This window comes from Spermophilus citellus, assembly GCF_964194105.1.
Source record: "Spermophilus citellus genome assembly, contig: SCAFFOLD_58, whole genome shotgun sequence".
NCBI classification, from domain to species: Eukaryota; Metazoa; Chordata; class Mammalia; order Rodentia; family Sciuridae; genus Spermophilus; species Spermophilus citellus.
The window spans coordinates 114,572-127,823 of record NW_027672891.1 but is presented as its reverse complement, the minus strand read 5'-3'; the positions used below and the strand labels follow the sequence as shown (position 1 = coordinate 127,823).

Genomic DNA, 13,252 nt, shown 5'->3' with positions numbered 1-13,252 from the left:
CCCTAACAGAGACACTCCTTGCCTCCTAATTCCTGTCTCATAATGATTGCTGGACAGATCGCAGTCCCCAGTGTTAAACACATATTAAAAATCAAAGACTCTAAATTTAAAAAACAATCAATGGCCAGGTACAGTGGTGTACTATTGTAATGCCAGCATCTCAGGAGGTTTCGATGGGAGGACTGCAAGTTCAAGGACAGCCTCAGTAACTTAGCCAGACCCTGTCTCAAAATTGAAAAAAATGTGTTGGGTATGTAGCTCAGTGGTAAAGTTTCCGTTAGATCTCCAGTACCAAAAAAAAAAAAAAGAAAACAAATAAAACAAAAACCATGAATGACATTCTTTCTCCAAATCTCACCCCTCTAATATTACTCTAGATGCTTACTGCTTTATTTTCCCCATTACTCTCTATTCCTAATTTCTAAATACTTTACTATTACTCATCACTCGACTGCTTTATTTTCCCCATTACTCTCCATTCCTAATTCCTATTTTACTTTATTACTAATCACTTGGCTATGCATTTTACGACCCATTTTATTTTTTTATTACATTCCTAGGTATATGTATAAGAAATGTATTCAGGTTATTTCATTTACCATACTGTTGAACTAAAAACTAAAATTCCTAACTTCTCCAGCTCTGCAATTCATTTTTTTTAAAGAAAGCTTTTTGAAATTTTGATTGTAGTCTAAGAAACACAAAATACAGGGGCTGGGGCTGGGGCTCAGTGGTAGCGCGCTTGCCTCGAATGCGTGAGGCACTGGGTTCGATTCATTTATAAATAAAATAAATGTCCATCAACAACTAAACATTTTAAAAAACAAAACAAAAAAACACCAAATACAACAACCCACTCCACCTACATGGCTCCATGTGTGTGGACACACATTTTTATCATTTCATGAAACAACTACTTTATTATACAAATTTTAAGGACATAAATATCCATTTAATTCATAAAAAATTGACTTCACAACTCACTAATGTAAAACTATTACCAGTATTATATTTCTAAAATACACATCTAATCATTACTCTAACAATAATTCTTTGGCTCCTAGAGTCTATAGGGGAAAATATTCTTAGTTAAAAATATCCTTCCTATTTCACAACCTGTCTCTCCTAACTACAATCTGTCCTTCACCTACCTTTCTGGAAAAAATCAATTCAGCAGCCAAATCTGATCTCTTTTATCATGAACCATCAGGATTTTTATGATTTCAAATCTTTGGGTATGCTTTCTTTGTACCTAGCATACATTCATTTATCCACCTAATCTTATCAGCCTAATTTCTACTCATCTTCAAGCTCAAGTAAAATACCTGCTTAGAGAAAATCTTTACAAATTTCTATGTACTCAGTCCTTCATTACCCAATAGCACCTCACTTACACTTTCATCATGTTAATCATACATGTGACTTGTACTACAGTTGCCATTAAGCTGAACAAGTATGACCCATTTGTCTTTGTAATACTTGCACCTTACCCACAGCATAAATTTGTTTAATGGAAACTTGTAATGTTAATTAATGAATTTAAGGAGAGAAAATAATGAATTCTAGAATGGATAGCTACAGAGAAAAGTTAACCTAACAAGCCTGTTTCCCTTTGAAGGGTCTGCTTTTAAGGCTGGCCTTGACTGGCATCTGCAGTTTAGATTTCAGAAGTGTCCCTACTATTAACTGATAAGAGTAGTTCACTGTGCCTAAAGCCATAAAAACTGGTGTTTAAGAGGAACACCAGATTTCCTTCTTCCAGTTCAGACTTTGGGTATGTACCAGGCAGAGGATGTTTACATGATGATGTTTTCTGAATAGAAATCTTGGACACTGAGGAAATACAAAAGAGGAAATGTAAGAGTTGGCATAGGCCATAAAACATGTTAAAAGCTTATATTTACTGAGTAAACCAACAATAAGGTGCAATAGTACACAATAAAAACTGGAGGAAAAATAGTACAAAGACACCTAATTAAAACTATTAAGAGCTGGGGTTGTGACTAAGTGGTAGAGCACCTGCCTCATAAGTGTGAAGCACTGGGTTCAATTCTCAGCACCACATAAAAATAAGTAAAATAAAGTTTTATTAACAAATAAAAAAATTATTTTAACGATTAAAATAATTAAAAATGAGGGGCTGGGGTTGTGGATCAAAGAACACTCGCCTAGCATGTGTGAGGCACCACATAAAAAAAATAAAGGTATGTGTCCAACTACAACTAAAAATAAATACTAAAAAATTAAAAAATAATATTAAAAATGAAGTAACTAGAAATTAAACAATTATGGGAATGTCTCATTAAAACAAACAACAAACTACATAGCACTTTTTATCTTTGTTTTTCTTTTAAAAAAATTGTTTTTCTTGTGACACTTTTTATTTTTTAACTGCACATTTTAACAACTCTTTAATAGAAGATGGATAAAACTGTGATATTAAGGGATACTGTTATATGTCAACCAATTTCTTTTCAGAAAGACTGCCATCTTTATTGAGCCAGCAGTTTTTATGCAATTACTTTGAAATTCTATTGATTACCTTATAAATTCATATAAATTAAAATTTTAAAGTGCTTATTATGGACTGACTGTGCATCCTATCCAAAATCCGCACTGAAACCCTAATCCCAATGTGGTGATATTTGGAGGTGGCTTTGGGAGATAATTAGGTAAGATGGTAGAATCCCATGAATGGGATCAGTGCCTTCATAAGAGGAACCCAGACAGCTCACCGTCTTTTCACAATGTATGGAAAGGACCAGAAGTCAGTCACCTACAATCCAGGAGTGGACTCTCACCAGAACCCTGTCACCCTATCTCAGATTTCTAAGCTCCAGAACTGTAAGCTGTAAACTAAAACAATACTGATATTGGTGAAAACACAACTTTAAAAGATGGAAATCAAGCTAGCTAAAGAAGGCAAATCTAGCCTCATTTGGATCAAGAGATATGTATTCAATTATGAAAAAAGGGGAAATTTTATTCTAACCTATTTGAAATATTGTGTTGAAATTTTGTTTTAATGAAGAATGGAGAACTAAGAAAATATAGAATTTAAAATTACAAATTCAAGTCAGGCACTGTGGTGCATGCCTGTAATCTTAGTGACTCAGGAGGTTGAGGCAGGAAAATCACAAATTTGAGGCCAGCCTCAACAACGTATCAAGAGGTTCTCATTCAAATGAGTTTAAAATAAGGGGGGAAGAAAACCCTGTCTCAAAATGAAAAGGACTGGGGATGTATCTCAGTAGTACAGCACCTGTGGGGACAATCCTTAGTACCATCTCACCCCCAAAAATGTTTCAGATACAATGTTCTAAATACTCTTGTGACCTCAGTTAACTACACAATTAACTAAAGCCCCAAACAAAAAACAGTGTGAACTACAAACTTTCACAGAGAACCTACATTTTTTAATCAGCTCTGCTCACCAGGACTAGAGCTGTGCTATCACAATATCTGATGAAAGTATTTCTGAAAAAAAAAAAGTCAAATTAATCATCTAGGCTTTCTCTTCACCACATTCTATATCATTCTTTAGCAAATGGCACACTAGGATGCAACCATGTACATTCATGAGTTACAAGTAAAAAAGATTCAGTCAACATTAAACACAGACCCTATAGTGAGTAGTACAAAAAAACCTTAATAAGCAAAAAGCACATAAATATGAACAATAAAGTTTCAAATATGTCTATTTTTAAATAAGCTTAAAGAACATCTAAAAAGGAAGAACAGCAACAAAATACAAAAGTGAACTAGTAAAACTGAATGCAAAAAGCAAAACATATGAAATAAAAAATTAGAAGTATTGCAAACACTTACTGAATATATACAATGTATCATGAACTATTCTAAGCAATTATGTAAGCCTCACAACAATCCTATGATTAGAAAGTATTTTTAATTTCCATTTTAGAGATAAGTAGAGATAAGGAAAGCGAAGTACGGAGGAGACAGACAACTTATGTGCTACACTGTTTATGAGAGCCACTTCTAAAACAGTCCATTATTGACCAAATTATGTTGTTACACTGTTACACTGTGTGCATGTACTAATATACAACAACAAATTCCACCATATGTACAACTATTATGCATCAACAAAAAGTGAAAAAAAGTATTTAAAAAAAATTTTAAAAATAAAACAGTCCATGACCAAAACAAGCACAGATTTTTGACCCAGGAATTCCATGTAATATGTAGTACTCTGTGCACATGCTTAGGCAAGTCCACAAATAATCAACGCAACACTTAGCAACAGTGGAAAACAGGAAAAAACTAAATGTCTTTCAACAGACAGTTGAAAAAATTAAGCTCAATCATAAGATGTACTATATATATAGCTATTTAAAATAATATAATGATACATAAATCACAGAAAATTATATCATGGAAAAATATTCATAATAGAGTCTTAAATAAACAGAAAAACAATTGTAAAACATTACACACAGGATTTTCTTTCTAAAAATATATACAAATGAATGCAAACATGCATTCAGGTGTGCAGTTGTAAAGATAAGCTGTCTGGAAAAATATGAATTTGATGCTAAGATAATCAGAATTGGTGAGAAAGTAGATAAAAATTAAATTGTCGCTTTTAAATTTATGTATAATTCTAAATTTGTACAATAAATTTGCCTTTTATAAAGAGGAAACCCTAATTGTTACCTATTTTAAAAAGTATTAATCTGAAGAATAAGATTATTTCAACAGAATGAGAAGTGGCAAAGTTTTGAACCTATGAACAGCAATGTTGTATCCTCATAAGGGGTGTAGTCTTAAAAGATCTATCTGTAATACAACAGTATTACAGTAGTTGACCAGTTCAAAAATCAAGAAATGGCAGAAATCAGAACAGTAATTTCCTAGTAGGGTAGCATAATCCAAGAAAATTTTCTGGGCTGATAAAAATGCTCAGTTCCTGGGTGGGGTGAGTTTTGGCTATACAGTTGAATATTTGGCAAAGCTCAAACTGTACACTGAAAATCTCACTATTTCACATATAAATCTCACCTTAAACTAATCAGATTTTGAAGTTAATCTATTTTTTAATTGTAAAAAATCTATGCTTGTAGTAAAAAACAAAACAGAAGTGTTACAAGTAAAAATCTTTTATTCCTCCCCTTTCTCCCAATCCAACTTCCTCAGAGTTAAGCTACTGTTCATAGTTAACTGGTTATAACTTCCAAACTTTTTTTCATATGTAAAGAAGCATACACAAATGTGTAGCTGTCATTTTCTTAACTGCAAATAAAGTAATTATTCTAAGTACAACTATTTTGTGTATGTGTGTGTTTGGGGAAACAAACCCATGTCCTTGTGCTTGCTAGGCAAGCCCTTGACCACTGAACTGTATCCCTAGCCCATTTGTTTTTAACACTTAACATATCATTAACATCTCATCTTATTGGTACATAAAATTCTTCCACCTTAAAAGACATATAATATTCTATTGCATGGATAAACCAATAATTAACCATTCTTCTACTGGCCACTAAATTACTTTAAAGCTTTAAAAAAATCTTTATTTTGTACCATAATAGTGACTTTAAAATTCTTCTTGGAGTCTGTATAATAGCACACACCCATCATTCCAGAGACTGGGGAGGCAGGAAGATTCAAGTTTGAGGCCAGCCTCAGCAACTTAGCAAAATCTTCTATCAAAATAAAAAATGAAAAAGGACTGGGGATGTAGCTCAGTTGTATGGCACTCCTGGGTTCAATTCCAGGACCAAACAAAGAAAAAAAATGGTCCTTAGGTAAAGAATTCTGAAAGCCTGTTTTTCAATTTATGTCTTCCAAATATATAAATGAATTAACCAATGCCTGGTACACAGTAAGTTAACATAATTGTGAATTGTGGATAAAATTTTATAAACACATCAGTTCTAAAAACAAAAAAAAATGGTATTTTGGTGCAGTTCAAAAACCAGTTTAATTCACCACTGGAATCTCATAATAAATAAATGAAATAAAGCTTCTCAGAAAGTGGAAAAAATTTTAAAATTAATCATTGCACAAAATAAAGTTAAGGTGTTTTATTACCAAGGTCCTACCACCCATTCCTAGTCTTCTTTAGTGTTTCCCATGACCAAAGTTTACATTTATCAATTTATAAATTCCTGTTTATCTATGGAGAAACTTCACATTATTACCAAAGAGTAAAAAACAATCCTGTGATAAATCTTTATTTAGAAAAAATATAATTTGAAAATGAAACAGTCACAAACCTAGGTCCAATAACAGGAATAAGTAAGACATCCTGAAGGTCTGGATGTTGAAGAACAGGAACAATTAATCCATTAAGCTGCTGTTTAAAACAAACACAAAATTATAAAGAAATCAATATAAAGCTTGATTTGGAGCACTTTCATTTTGTTCCATGGGATATGGGGGGCACCTCAAAATAACATTTTCTTTAAAATTCTGATGTATTCTGACTTTTTTAGGGGGAAGGTAAGTATTGGGGATTAAAGCTAAGAGTACTCTACTATTGAGCTAGATAAACACAGCCCTTTTTATTTTTAAGGCTGGCCTTGGACTTTTTTTTTTTTAAGAGAGAATTTTTAATTTTTTTTTTTTTTTTTTTTAGTTTTTGGAGGACACAACATCTTTATTTGTTATGTGGTGCTGAGGATCTAACCCAGCGCCACAAGCATGCCAGGTGAGCACGCTACCGCTTGAGCCACATCCCCAGCCCTAACTTGACTTCTTTTGTAAGACTCAATTTTGCTTACTGTTTCACTTCACAAACACAAACTATAAGCTGGTCATAGTGATGCATGCCTATCATCCCAACTACTCAGGAGCCTAAGGGGAGGATTATATGCTCCAGGCCAGCTGAGGCAACTCTCAAAATAATCAATTCTAGTACTTAAAAAAAAATTAAAAATAATAGAAAAGAACTGGGATGTAGTTCAGTGATTGAGCACCAAAGTTCAAACTCCAGTACCAAAAATAAATGAACACAAACCACGTTTACCTTTCATGACTTACTTTGAGTATATACCTCTAATATAGAATTAAATGTAGTCACTTAAAAGTTTCTGAATAGGATATTAAATATTGAAATTACCGAATACTAATTAATATACAATATTAACACCAGAAGCCATGTCAATTTTAATGAAGGAAACAAATGCTTTTGGCAGTTCAGAATTTTCAGTATCCTCTATATTTGGTTGGTTAGACTGGAAATAAGCACAAAACCAGCACTACAGGTGGTGGATGGAATCAGCTCACATAGGCCCACAGTGTGTGTCCTTCCCAAATTCCATAGCCACACTGGTAGCTTGAAACTGACCATTGTGGGAGTATTTAAACCACCGATAAGGTTATATTTCCCAGAAAATTGCCTGTTAAATATGTAGCAGCATACCACTGTTGCAGGCAGATGACTTGTCACCCCATGCAGAATGAAGAGCAAATGGAACAATGGATTGGATAACAGGACTATGTACAGTATTACAGAAAAATATGCAAATATTGAGAACAAGTCTATGCCAGGTAGGCTAGGAATTAACAACTCAACTTCACATACTATATGAAAGAACAATAACAATACTACTTGCATTCCTATGTAGTATTCTAGCTAGAAAACACTTGTAAAATCAACTTATTTCTAACTAGATAAATGTAAACATGTTACATATTTTAGAAATGAAAGTTTCTAAAATTTCTAATATTTCTACCAAGTCAGTATCTCCCTTGACTTCTGCATTTTCCAAAGGATGTTTTTGACTGTAACCACATTTAACAATGAGTAATCTGATGGATAAACTCCTTTTCTCTCTCCCTGTTTGGTATCAACTAAACAGATCTGAGAAGATAATAAATTGTGTCATTTCTTTTTGTTTTATAAATACTATTTGCTTTATAGTATAGAAATATTTTATATAGAGATCAACCCTTCCCAAATCAAAGGTTTTCTTCTTTCCTTTTCTATTAGAAACTTGTTAAGAGGATACAAAAACAAAACTTTCATAAAATCATACATGTAACTAACTATCAAAGCAACACACAAAACAACCAAGCATATGATCTGCTTTTACAGTCCTAGGAAGTATAATTTACATATCAGAAACTCACCCATTTTAAAAATAGAATAACTTGCAGTAAATTTAATGTTTTTTAGTAAATTTTTTAAAAATGTGCAATCGGCATTCCAATCCAATTCTAGATAAATTACACCACCCCACAAAATCCCTCATGATGATCTGCGGTCAAATCCTGTTCCCATTCTCATACATTCTCATACCACTAATATTTCTTTATAAATTTGCCTTTTCTGAGCCAGGCATGGTGGCACAGGCCAGTAATCCCAGTAATCCCAGTAACTCAGGAGTATTGCAAGTTCAAAGCCAGTCTCGGTAATTTAGCAAGGCCCTGTCTCAAAAAAAAAAAAAAAAAAAAAAAAAAAAAAAAAAAAAAAAGCTGGGTATATGGCTCAGTGGTTAAGTGCTCCTGGATTAAATCCCTAGTACAAAAATAGATAAATAAAATTGCCTTTTCTGGAAATTTCATATAGAGTAATATTATGTCTCATTTTTATCAATAATGTTTTGATGTTAATCCACTTTATTGCATTGATTAATTACATGTACTGTAGAACAATATTCCACTGTATGAATATTTTACATTTGTCCATCACTAGTTGATAAACATTTGGATTTATCCCCTTTTGACTTGTGAATAATGCCACAATGAATAGTCATGTTCAAGAATATGTATGGCCATGTTTTTACTTCTTTTGGGGAAGATTCATAGGAATGGAATTGCTGGGCTGCACAGTAAATTTGTATTAAAGATATTACCAAAATTGTTTTCCAAAGAGATTACACCATTTTATATTACCAGCTGTAATTTACAAAAGCATCCAATTTCCTCACAACTCTATCAGCTATATGAAATTTAAAAATTTTGAATTGCAATGTATGTTCCAGAGAAATTTATGACAAATTACCTAGTACCATACTACTTGGGACATCTCTGCAGGACACACATGGAATTTGGAATGTGGAAATAGAAAATTTAAACTAGTCAAAACTAGACTTAGTTCTTCTAACTAAGTTCTTCCTAGACTTAGGTATACAGTTTCCCATCTAGTGCCTAAGACTCAGGCTTTACTGTTCAATCCTAACCTTTAAAGAAAGAGACCCAAATCTCTGAGTGACAGTCCTAAAATCCTAGTCCATGAGATCTTAGATTTCCATCAGATTGTGATACACCCAAGTTTTTGGAACAATTTGTTAGAAATGAAAATGATCTAATCTACTTGAATTGTACACACCTCAGATGGGCTTCAGAACAGTTTCTTTTCTACTAGACAAAAATATACGTACGAGAGTAGTCATTTAAGAAGCCTAGTCATTTTATGAACTGCTTATATTTTACCTGTTATTACACTCAATATTACTTTCTATTTATTATATTGTTTTTTTCTCATATACTTATCTTCTTACAACATGAAACTTATCGAATGATTCTTAAAGAGACCATGAAACATTCAATAGTGTAATAAGACTGAAGGAAAAAGAAGAAATGAATCAATACCATTGCTAGATAACTGTTTTGAAAGCAAAGACGACAATACAAGTTAAATAAGATACTACTTTTCTGGCTAGAAATCAAAAAACAGTCATTTTATAATATTGTCTTCACTTACGAAGTATCATGCCAAAAATATTTTGTCAAAACAACACAAAAGACTTTTTGTCCTATTTTAAAAGTATTTTCCTCATCTAATTCAGAATGAGAAGTGCCATATTCAAATTTGTAGTATTACCACTTATTATTCAAGCTTGTGTAATTTAACATCCATTATTCAACTTTCTTGTTTATAAGACTGCAATATTATTATACCATTCATTTGGCTTTACTGTGGACCAATATGACACACTGTGGTAATGTAATTTGATATAATGACAAAAAATTTACACAAACCTTCTTAAGTTCATCTACTAACAGACTTTTTACATGTTGTACTGAGGCTAAATGTGTATTTACTCTGACAGATGTGAATGATGGAGGATGTGACAGGTGATTTAACAGAGCTTCAAATTTTCCTTGTGCATCTTGTTTACTGGAAACAGCTAAAACCTGTGGGGGGGAAAAGAATGTTTATATTTCATCAAAATAAAAATACAGTAAATATGCTTCTACATTTGTTCCATCTAATGAAACATCTTTTAACAATTGTTCAGTTCCCTTTTATTTTGTTGTCTTATGTTAGCAACCTTAAGAAACACATAATACTTTGGAGTTCTTAGGATTAATTGTGGTAATAGACACCTAACAAAATGCCTGACATAAAGGACTTAGAAAAACATTGTAAGTTTCAAAATATAAATATCTTCTACATCTGTTCATATAAATTCAGGATTTCATTCTACTTTAATAACACTATAACACTGATGGAACAGTTATTTACTAATATATCCTAGAGCAAACTGGAAATATCAATATATACAGAATAAATATCATTGATATACTCACTGTCAAAGATCCTCCAGGGTATCCGCTTTTTAATGTAGTATTAAATATAACAAATAGATATCATCCAAAAAAGACTGGCAGAGTAGCAAACATACCTGTCAGAAATGAAGGTATAAAGTCTCACCCAGGTACCCTTGCCATTAAAGCTTTTTAAGGCACCCATTTTCCCTTTTTGTGACTACTCTGAATTTTCATAAGCCACTCACCAGCCTACTAAGTCACTGGTCTTAAAAATTTACTTTCTGTAAGTACTGTTAAAATTTAATATTTCTTTCCCTTCAGTACTTTTTTTTTAAAAGCAAAGGAATGGCTTTTGTTTTTGTAATATCATGTAGTTAGTGGGTATAAAAAAAAAGCAATGGTGTCAAAGATATTTGAATCTTTTATACAAGAATGTTCATTTAAAAAGCTGCTGAAAATACAAAAAAAACAGTCAGTGGGATGAACAGAGTGCCTACAGAATGGAGCCAATTTTTATCAGACACATCAAATAGAGCACTAATCTCTAGGATATAAAAAACTCAAAAATCTTAACACCAAAACAAATAACCCAATCAATAAATGGGCCAAGGAACTGAACAGACACCTCTCAGAAGATGATACACAATCAATCAACAAATACATGAAAAAATGTTCAACATCTCTAGCAATTAGAGAAATGCAAATCTAAACTACTCTACGATTTCATCTCACTTCAGTCAGGATGGCAATTATCAAGAAAACAATCAAAATAAGTATTGGGGAAAAAAGGCATATTCATACTATGTAAGGTGGTGCAAACAATCTGGAAAGCAGTATGGAGATTTCCTGAAAAATTGGGAATGGAACCACCATTTGACCCAGCTGTCCCACTCCTTGGTTTATACCCAAAGGACTTAAAAACAACAAACAACAGGGACACAGCCACATCAATGTTTATAGCAGCACAATTCACATAGCTAAATTGTGGAACCAACCTAGGTGCCCTTCAAACTGTGATATATATACACAATGGAATATTACTCAACATTAAAAGAGAATAAAATAATGGCATTTGCAGGTAAATGGATGGAGTTAGAGAAGATAAAGCTAAGTTAAGTAGGTCAATCCCAAAAAACAAATGCAAATGTTTTCTCTGATATGAGGATGCTGATCTGTATTATGGGGATGGGGGAGGGCATGGCAGGAATGGAGGAACTTTAGATAGGGCAAAGGGGAGGGAAGGGGAGGGAGGAGGGAGGGGGAGGGAGGGAAGGCCATGGGCCAAGGATGGTGGAATGTGATGGACATCATTACCCCAAGTACCTGTATGAAGACAGAATGGTGTGACTGTACTTTGTGCACAACCAGAGACATGAAAAATTATGCTCTATATGTATAGTGTAAATTGAAATGAATTTTGCTGTCATATATAACAAATTAGAATAAAAAACTGCTGAAAATAATTGCTAAATGCCTTCACTTCTTTAAACACACACTTTATATTTTAATTCCCTTGAAATGAAAATATGTTTTCCAGAGTATAGTCCTTTAATCTTTGAATATAAAATGCAAAAATCAAATCAAAAGGTCCTGGATTCATTAACATATTCAAAAAAGAAGCAAGTAACATTTAAGTGACTTTGATAAGAAAAGTTAAAAGATTTAGCAAAACAAAGTTACTATAGTAAACACTGTGAAGTGGAATAGAGCACAGCCTTTGCTAACAAAGAGGACTTCTATGCTAGACACTGCCATTAGCAAACAATTAACATTTTGAAGAGTTATTATGCACCAAATGGATTCCAGGTGCTTTCACCTAAGTGTGACACCTCAGCCTTGTATCTTCAGCCATTCTCTATTTTCACAGAAGAGGAAATCAAGGTAAACCATGAGAATTAATGTACTCAGAGAACCACAACGCAAATCAACTGCTTTAGATTCTAAATCTGAAATTTTTTTTCATTACACCTAAATTCATTGCCTTCAGATTTCAAATTGGGTCAGTTACATGATTCCTTGGACCCCAGTCTTCTCACCTATTAGAATGAGAACAGCTGCCTGCAATCCGAGACTGAGGGAAAAGAATCCCAATTGCCTCTACAATTTAGGCAGACGATTTCATAAATTCTTTTTAAAGAGCTGGGTTTAGTCAACAATACCGCAAAAATTTAAAAAACTGCCAAAAAATCGTAAAGATTAAAGTGAACGAGTTTGTAGATCATCTAGCACAACTGATCACATTTACAGGGACACTCAACAAATTACAAAATCCTTTTTAACTTAAGTGTCAGAGGCAGTGCTCCAAGACAGGTGTTTTCTTCTATATAGGACTTAAGTTTTTGAGGACAGGGATCTTTTGTTTATTCTTGTATCCCCTTCAGTGACATAACACTATGGAGTTAGAGAATATTATGCTAAGTGAAGTAAGCCAATCCAAAAAAAAAACAAAAAAACAAATGCGAATGTTTTCTCTGATATGAGGATACGTTTTTTATCCCCTTTCCCACTCTTAGAATTAAAACGCATGCCTTATTCACCTCTTGTCTCAGTAAGCATTAATTCCTGTGAAAAGACATTGGCTTTTCTCTTATATTCAGATAGACGAATGGTAAAGAGAAAGTTATAAAGATTTTTATTCAGATTTTCTATTCCTGAAGAATATGTAAATATTTGAATTTTTAAAAAGTTATCAGATGTATTTGTCTGACCCACCTCCTCATTCATAAAGTTCTCCTTAAGATAGTTTTCAACCTCAGGCCTCAAAGATATTTTAGGAAAAATGGGCATT

At 32.9% G+C, this 13,252-nt stretch overlaps 1 pseudogene across 1 annotated transcript in view; it reads right to left on the bottom strand.

The window, feature by feature from the left end:
• The window catches only part of LOC308640461 (tRNA (cytosine(72)-C(5))-methyltransferase NSUN6-like), a 45,754-nt pseudogene extending 32,502 nt beyond the window's left edge, over window positions 1–13,252 (bottom strand). Inside the window, exons 1-3 of the transcript XR_014024356.1 lie at window positions 13,177–13,252; window positions 9,952–10,107; window positions 6,240–6,319 (exon numbers count right to left, since the gene is read on the bottom strand). The product of XR_014024356.1 is annotated as a tRNA (cytosine(72)-C(5))-methyltransferase NSUN6-like (transcript). The remainder of the gene's footprint in view (window positions 1–6,239; window positions 6,320–9,951; window positions 10,108–13,176) is intronic.